This window comes from Pinus tabuliformis, chromosome J (assembly GCF_031772625.1).
Source record: "Pinus tabuliformis cultivar Carrire ecotype Pingquan chromosome J, CPIR1, whole genome shotgun sequence".
Lineage (NCBI taxonomy): Eukaryota > Viridiplantae > Streptophyta > Pinopsida > Pinales > Pinaceae > Pinus > Pinus tabuliformis.
In genome coordinates, this window is record NC_142295.1 from 523,190,135 (window position 1) to 523,199,628 (window position 9,494).

Sequence of the window (9,494 nt, forward strand, 5' to 3'; positions counted from 1 at the left end):
ACAGAGTTGTCAATGGACATGATCACTTGCAACAAATGGTAGCTACTCCAAAATGCTTCAACTTACCATATTATTTGTTTCACATGATTACCTGAAACAAGAGTGACCTGGGAATGGATATCCAACGACATAGAAAACCATCGAAGCAGCGTGAGTTGGAGAATGCTTACTTATTTGGACAGCGCTATCACAGACGGGTAGGGTTATATCCTATTCAAACCTAAAGCATTTCGTGTATAAATTTGTGGCTACAACTCGCATCATATTGTCTGAGTGCTCTTCTTACCTATTAGAGTTTGAGCAAACGCTGGGGCACAGAAAGATGAAGCAGTTGCAAGCGAGCAAGCAGCAGGGCATCCTATGACCTATTTCAATCTCAGGTATGGTGTTCATCTCACCCTTTTATTCTCTATTTGTTTGGATTCCTGGTAGCAAGAAAATAGTACTGGGGTCTCTGTTGTCAAGTGATTACATACCAGTAAGCGCTCTCATAGTATATACTAAGTGCTTGAATTGGTGCCCTCACAAACCGGAGAAACATCTAACTAAGCATCATTTATAACGATATTAATTTTATTTAAGAAATAAATAAATCCACATTCCCCATTGCAGTTGGGTTTTAGGAGAATAAATTAATCTTTTGAAAACGCCTATAATTGATCGCAAAATACAGTAATCGTAGACAGTTATCATAATTTTTGACATAATACACACTGTTTGTACTCAGTGCTTGAATTGGGACGCAGCAATTGGAAATTATACAAAATGCATTGACGCCACTCACCTTCAGCTCAAGGAGATCGTGTTGAATGACCATCAGAATATCAGTACCAGTCTTCTGCACACGGCTTCCAGAGACATCAGTGCATAGCTCAGAGTTAGTGGTCAATCGAAAACATAATAGTCATAAAGTGAATCACACGTTATAAGAGACAACCGTAAGGTCAGATTATACCTTTAAAGGTTATTGAAATCAAGCCCTCAGTCAAGCCAACTATCAAAGCTGAAAAATCTTTTTAAAGATTAAATTCTGGGCAAATAGAAAAATAAAACGAAAAAGCAAACTCACTCTGCTCATCTGATTGTCTTTCAACAGAGAGGCTCTTCCTTTAAGACATACGATATTCTTTAACGCGTAGTTTAAAAAATCTACAAAATAGTTCAGGAATTTTAGCAAGATTATAAAAATTCTGGTAATTTTTTTGAAAATTTTAATTACAGCTGTTAAACCTCAGTATTAGCCCTCAGTCAAGCCAACTATCAAAGCTGAAAAATCTTTTTAAAGATTAAATTCTGGGCAAATAGAAAAATAAAACGAAAAAGCAAACTCACTCTCCTCATCTGATTGTCTTTCAACAGAGAGGCTCTTCCTTTAAACATACGATATTCTTTAACGCGTAGTTTAAAAAATCTACAAAATAGTTTAGGAATTTTAACAAGATTATAAAAATTCTGGTAATTTTTTGAAAATTTTAATTACAGCTGTTAAACCTCAGTATTTTAGGTGCCGCAAAGGTTTTAGTGGTGCTAATCTATTAAAAAATTTACCCCAACTAAAAACTGCCTTCAGGCGAGCTATTTTGTTGCGTCGGTAGACAACTCCATTTTAGTAACAGTTCAGCGAAACCCTAACAACCCACCAAAGAAATTTAAACCAATTGACGTGTACGCAGAAAATACCTGGAATGGCTCGCTTTCAATTGAAATGCCAATGGGCTTTCTCCATTGCATTAAAACCCTGCAATTCCCCTGAGATAAAAATAATAAAAACTGTCACACTCTCCTAAACCAATCCATTGTCTAGCAGAGTTAGGTTTTGTCAGATTAATTCCGCAAAGCCAGAATGAAAGAAAATCGGAGGAATGCAACCCTACCTTCATGGAGACGAGGGCTGAATCGGTGAGGCAAGAACGACCGCATTTAGCGATGTCACGCACAGGCCAATTCCACATCCACATCAAAAAATATTGAGTTTATCGTTATCTTCTGCTCTTCTCACTCACCTGCAAACCAACGAAACACGACCTCAGAAAGATAAAGATGGAAAAAAAGACTGATGCAGAGAGCACTACAAAAAGCAAGCCACGCGTGTTAAGGATTAAATTGTTGAGAAACAGAGGAATCCGAACCAATCCAAGCGAGGCCATAATCTAACAGGCAGCATCCGCTTTCTATATATACACTAGTTTGAAAACATTCGAAATATCTGTCTATGGATTCACATTAAACCAAACAAAAGCATACCTCTATGAATTCGAAATCAGGGATTCCTTTTCTGTCTGCCTTCCCTCTACTCTGCATTCCGCAATTTAAAATTAAAGGAAAAAAAAATAGTTCCGCAGATGAAACAATACAAACAAAAGAAAAATGAAAAAGAAAACATCAACCAGAACCAAAATTAGAATGAAAAAAGAAACGCAGATGAAACAATACAAACAAAAGAAAACATCAACCAGAACCAAAATTAGAATGAAAAAAGAAACGCATGCATGGCCATGCCGGGGAGCAGACAAACAACTGAGAACAACAATTAGGCAATTCATTGCAGAATTAAAAGAAAAAAGAGATGAAGCACATCCCCAGAAGTGTGGGGACGGAGTTGCTAGGTACCTTGCAAATATGAATCAACTCTTTGCACTCAGTGCTCTGCCCAGGAAACAGGAAAGAATAAATAAATAAACGAAGAATTATTATTGCAGAAAATGTAGAAATATTCCATGAATTGTTTAAACTAAAACCGAAGAAATTAAAGATTTCAATCCATCCATCCAACATAGCAATGGAAATTGTGTCGATCAATTTCGCTTACAGAATCACCTTTCCTTTATAAATTAGGAAGGTACCTTAATGTGGTAGCGAGCTACTTGAGAGGTGGCAGACGGTGGCAGACATTGGTAGCCAGCTTCGTGAGAGGTGGCAGCTATATAATAAATTTTGCATGCACCTAAGTTTCATGTTTGTCGCCATAATTTTCCAGACTTTGGATAAAATACAAATTGGAAATGGTATATAAAATGACATGGTATATAAAATGACAGAACTTTGGTTAAAATAGTATTGCCACAATTTTCTTGCATCGGGCCACGTGAACCCTGCAATAAGAGGTACAATGCGCTTTCAGAGTTAAAACTTTGGATAAAATTTAAGTGAACAAAATTGCTACGATTAAACTTTGGTTAAAACACAAGAAAACAAAAAAAAAAAAAAAAACGGTCAACGGATGGATTAATAGGCCGTCAAACGTTTGATCGAACGCTATAGTCCGGGCAGGGACTAATAAGAGAAATGTAGCTCTGTTATATTTGAATTACTTCTCATAGCTCAGTCTCACATGAATTGGTGGAGATTTTCTGTATATCGTTTAATGTATATTTTTAAGTAATATTATTTTATTAGTGTGTAATAAAATAAATTTATTTAATTAAAAATAGTAAATATAAATTTGGTTTATTTTTGGTAAATTTATATAATTATTAATGTATTATTCAAATTTTGTATATTTAAATATATTTCTTATTATTTTAATCTAAATTTATTTGATTTGAAATAATAAATATAAGAAAGTGAATTGATGTTATTTATATTTTTTTAAATAAAAGTTAATATTTTATATTTATATTTATTTTTTAACACAGTTTTCATAATTTTAATTTAATTATCTATTATTATTAGAGGAGTTGTGGGCTGTAGTCTCCATGAAATATTTTAAAAATTGTAGTCTATTTAATGGAATAAATGACCTTATTTTTTAAGGTATTTTTTTTGGTCACTTTTAACCAAACACAACAGAGATTTGAAAAAATATTAGTTTAAGTTGTTTAATCTACAAGATTCAATTGCAACAAGAAGGACTTGTTAAGAGACTAAATCAATTAATGCAATAAAACATGTATTTTGAATAACAAAAAATTACAAATTTACATGAAATTATATCTGATGAAAAGTATCATTTTGTCTATTAGTTAGAGTACATCATATTCTTAATAATAACCACAAATCCAAGATTAAAGTGTATATCAAAGTCTAGGAGTTTCAACAGTGAAATTCTAGGCATTTATATAGATTTTTGATTAACTGTTTTTCTAGGAGTTTCAACAGTGAAATTCTAGATTTTTATATAGATTTTTGAATAACTACTTGAATTTCAACAAACCAGTTTTTTAATTAATTTATTTATTCACTTCATATCTCAATTTTAAGACTATAAGATTAGAGAAATGTCTATTATTCACTATTAATTTAGCATTAACCAATATAATTTATAATTGTTTATAAAAAATTTCTCAAAACATAATTTCTAAGTTTAATGATAAAGACTAAGCAGCAATGTAATTTATAATTGTTTATACAATTTGTTTCAAAACATCATTTCTAAATTTAATAATAAGTACAAAACAACAATTGTTTTTAGTGATACCATCTGTGAACTCATTATTTAATCTAAAAAACTACAAATCTCCCTCTTATTACAAAATTTAAAAATAACTCTAAAAATATTTTTAATTCTTTCATCTATATATAAAAAAGATATAAAATATTTTTAATTCTTTCATCTTTAATTATTTCGATGCAAAACTTTTTTTTGCTTTTAATTAATTTATATAACTCAGTTTTATTATTATAAATATATATGACCGCAATCTCTTCGATATTGCTGTATTCTCAAATCTACTTTGCAAGTGTTCGAAATCTGAATGGAAAATCACCGATTGACCAAAGATTATATACATTCCCAGAATGATATACACATCAAGGCTGTCCCTGAGGATTAAAATCAGATACATCTCAATTACCTTCCTCTAACTATGTTGCACCTTCGGTTTCCCACGGATTAAAATCAGACACATCTCAATTACCTTCCTCCAATTTCTAACCATGTTGCACCTTCTTCTGCTTACTATCGTGGGAAGTCAATTCAACACCGGAGATGAATCAAACGACAAAGTGAAACATCCCAACACATTACTATTCCGCGCTCCCTCCGCACAGTCACACATTCAACCCACAAAATTGAAACCACTCGTTAAAGTTGAGGACTTTGAACGTTAAACAATCGCTCAGGTTATCTCCCGTCTGCTCTACGAACGAAGAATCTGTCCTTGGTCCATCCTCTATTTAAATTGAATTATATTCAACCATTCAGGGTCGTCCTCCGCTCCTCGCCCTCTCTGTATGTATATAAATACATATCTCCCTCCATGTGAGTAATGCATTGCATTGTATGCGAGCAACAAATATTTCATCTGCAACTACAACTCAACGATAAATCACGTCTCCATAACTCTGATTAGCTCAAATATTTCATCTGCGAGTATACCTCACGTTTCCATAGCTCTCATTATCTCCAATATTTACAGACTATCAACCATCTAACACATCCATCCATCCATAAGAGTAGAAAAGGATGATGCCTTTCGCCAGGAAAATGAAAACTAATGTTTCTGTCATTCTACTTACTGCTCTAGCCCTACTTATGTCGACGTCCTTGTTTAACGAAGGCGCCTTTCTTCTGGTTGCTGCTTCCTCGAGGACCGCATAAAAGTAGTAATGTTCGATCTTCTCTTAAAGCTGCTCCTCAACCCAATCCCCATGTTCCCACTCCACACCAACGTAATCTTGATTCTTCCGTTGCGACGTGGGCAGCACGAGGAGTTTCTGAGTGCCTTCCAGCTTCACCTCAATGCCCACGCAATGCTCCAAGTCCTCCTGGATGTTGCCCTTCATGTTCAAAGGAGCAGCAGCGAGTGCCAATGGCAAGACGGAGTTTCTAAGGAATTATGAGAGTTTCATTGAAGCTGGAAAGCACACGCCAGCAGATCATATTAGCATCGCAGTTGAAGGAGGACGGTTGACATTCGCAAGCTGCTCACACTCAATCCTTTAAATCTACCAGGAAATTAATTGGTTATTGAACATTACAAAGTTTCTAATGGCTGCCTCTATTCATACATATTGATGTTTCTCGTGCTCCGTATTTCCTTCGTTCAGTTAGACGTAGAGTATTGTTGTAGGATTTGAAACTAATCTTTCCAAGAACAAACATGAATATCGATACCCGTTCACAATTTCATAGCGGGAATGAAAATTGAAAATGGCGGTTTGCTGATCGAATCCTATTCATGTTTCTAAATATTGATTGCGGCCGGTGGTTGTTAATGTAAAAAATATAAAAGATAAATAATCCATATTGTAAAATGGTTTCATGGTATTAATGATTTTAAATTTTACAACTCTTTTTAAAAAAAATTAAATATATTTAAAAAATGGATGCAACCATTTCTTTGCCCGGGCTAATCCATCTCTTGATCTAGGATATACATCTAAAAGGAATCCAAGTGGCTAACACATCAAAGAGCTAAATATGGAAAATTTATTTCTAAAATTATTTATGATATACATTGCAGAAGCACATTGCAGTGGTTAACATGAAATATTTGATTTAATTTTAAAATTAGATATTTTTGGATTAATTTTTATGTTAATGACCATTTTTTTTAAATATGGTTGAGAACTTTAGTAGTACCCTTGGGTGAATATGGTAACATTGAATTACTTTACTTTATTTTATTTTTTTAAGTGACGGATTATAGACTTGCTAAAACATGAATGTTTAAATGTAATCAAGTTATAGACTTGCTAAACTATGAATGTTTAAATGTAATCATAAAAAAATTTAAAATTAGTCATAAAATTACACTCAAAAGTAACCTAAAAGTAAGTTTCATATTCCAAAACATAAGACAGTTATGGGGAAGGACATTTTCCCTCCCAACCTTCTTCTCTTGAGACAAGACATCTCAGATGTGAAATGGAAAATACCTGATGCAAATTTGGAGCGTGACTATAACAAAATTGCACCTTTGAGAGGACACCTATGGAGGCAAGACACTTCCACTCATAGAGTTCTTGAGTTGTTTGGGGAGTGGAACTCTATTTGGAACCCTAGACTGAATCTAGTTGGGATCAAGTGGTCTTGGGTGAGTCCATGATGGTTCTCAATCTAAATTTTTTTTGGATATGAAACAGCTCAAGGAGAGTTCATCTCATATGTCACTAGGAACATCCCTTTCGCTAGTTGGGATCAAGTGGTCTTGGGTGAATCCACGATGGTTCTCAATCTGAATCTTTTTTGGATATGAAACTGCTCAAGGAGAGTTCATCTCATATGTAACTAGGAACATCCCTTTCCCTATAGTTTTGTGGATGGCTACCCTTATTCGTTATTGTTTTATGGATGGCTATCCTTATTCATTATCGTTTTGGCCAGAGGTGAAAGTTGTCGCTTGTTTATAAGGTATTCAATTGTAATTATGTTTGAATTTATTATTATACTGTTCCAAGAATAAATCTGGTAATGAAAAGTGGGGTGAAAACGAATGTATTTATATGTAAAGTGTCAATTCTTGAATGTAATAGAGATATCATGTAAAGAATCTCAAAGAGAGAACAATAATAACAGTAACCACTAGGCTAGAAAGACACCCCCTTAGGATGTTTGAGTTAGTTCCTAGGCTAGACGAGGTTACCAACAACTTAGAAATAGTGGAGGACCATTGAGAATTATACGAATACTGTAAATTGCATCCATATATATTGACCAAACAGAAAGAAGGAAAACTACACTTTTTAGCAAATTCTAATGCACTGTGGAACTAACTAACATATTTAAAAAGGAAAGAACTCGGTAATACTATTAAGATGAAGATCTCATAATGAAAATAGCAACAATTCATAGATTTGTAATTGTGGAACATAGATAAACGTAAGTCTACCAAACCTGCATTCCTTGAAAGCATTCCATTAAAAGAAATGTTGACCACGTGGGTGAGGCCCAAAACAATTTATTCACTAAAACAAATTCTAAAGAGAGGAAACTTTCCAAACAATTGTACTAAGGGTATTGAACATATATACACATATACTCGAACTGAAAAAATGTAGTAAAATTGTAAATGAGCAACCCAAGAATTGGGAAGGTTTCCTGTGGCCGTGAGTCAATTATAAATATTAAAAGAGAAACATAGTTTTACATTAGCCAACACGTTTTCTTTCCTGCAAACTAAACTCATAAATAACTACACCAAAATTACTCATAGTTGAAAGGCGCGTCATGATAACGGTGGATAGATTTCCTATAGAGTAACAATGGTATGGTTGTGGACTTTTCTTTAATTTAAATTGTAGATTGTACCTAAATAATAATAATAATATTTTGAAAACCCTAGCTCACTCCTGATCCTCACTACACAAAATTTTCTTAACATTTGACAACCAGAAAACCCTAGAGGGCCATGCGACCACACCTGGAAATTCAACACAGAAATAAACTGTAAATGAAGAATCTAGGGAAGGGAGTCATGAATTTGCAAGAAAGGTGATGAAGGCACCATGGAGTCATTACTTGTAAGAGACCAACCCAGTAAACAAAATATTAATATAGTGCACCTTGACATTACAGTAAAAGAATTGAGGCTCATCAATAAGTAAAGAATCATAAAAGCATTGAGCTCAACAATTCACTACTCTTCAACGAGCTCCAACAATAACCCTAGGAGAGAATGTCGGCATTACACGACCAAGCTAGAATGACAAAAGACAAATTTAGGAAATAGTAGAATGTCAATGATAAAATTTACTAGTTAAAATACCCTCATCTTGTGCAACTACCCGTCTCATGACGAGATTCCATTAGCACCTGCAAGACTCAAGATATAATACAAATTTATTTGGAGGAAATCATGAAAGAATTTAGTTCAATTGCATGTTAAGATGGGAGAGGATGCAATTGGAACTTACATGTATAGAAAAACACATTGTGAGACATTCTGGAAATCCCTTGATTCTCACCAATCCTATAGGATCAGTGCTAAGAGGAGTAATTTGCGAACACTTGGCCCTCAGGGTTTAAGTCATAGGGATAACTAAGCGAGTCGACAAAGAGAGATGAGAGTCGACATAGAGAGATGAGGGTGTCCGCATAAAAATGAACATTAGTTTCCAAGTTGTGGAGCTATAGTATGACAGTGGGAAATCGGGTAAATGAACCACATATGATGTTGGGGACCCTCCAACCACCCCCCTTTGATTTACACTATCGATCGAAACCCAATCTTGAAGAGTCATAGATCTATTGCAAATCCCTAAAGATAAGAATGTTATATGGCATGTGATCGGACGAGGTTCTAGATAGATCAAAAGTTAATGTCTCTTAATACATCATATGGGCACTACAAGATTGACACAAGGAGTCACAATTTTCATTGATGTCATATAACCAATTTAAGCTCGAGGTCTGAGACAATAATTGTGTAGTTAGTGTTGCATATAAAATGGATACATAAATCAAATCAAACATCCTTTAATACAATCCAGATCAACTCATACATATAGATATTATGAGATTAATTATAACATATATAGCATGGTAAAGATATTAGATATATGGTAAATTGTTAGGGTAAGTTAGAGGTGGTATGAGAGTCGAGCTTTTTACA

General features: G+C 34.0%; 1 long non-coding RNA gene across 3 annotated transcripts; it reads right to left on the reverse strand.

Annotated features, from left to right (window-relative positions):
* Positions 1-652: 652 nt before the first annotated feature.
* LOC149228045 (uncharacterized) lies at positions 653-2,704 on the reverse strand. Of its 3 annotated transcripts, none has more exons than XR_016247182.1 (6): positions 2,611-2,704; positions 2,245-2,295; positions 1,875-2,003; positions 1,681-1,749; positions 1,070-1,149; positions 653-848 (listed from the first exon to the last, which is right to left on the reverse strand). It is a non-coding gene; the product is annotated as an uncharacterized LOC149228045 (long non-coding RNA). The 3 variants fall into 3 exon arrangements; XR_016247181.1 differs by having other exon boundaries at positions 653-838; positions 2,611-2,703; XR_016247180.1 differs by having other exon boundaries at positions 653-1,149; positions 2,611-2,703.
* Between the last annotated feature and the right edge of the window lie 6,790 nt (positions 2,705-9,494).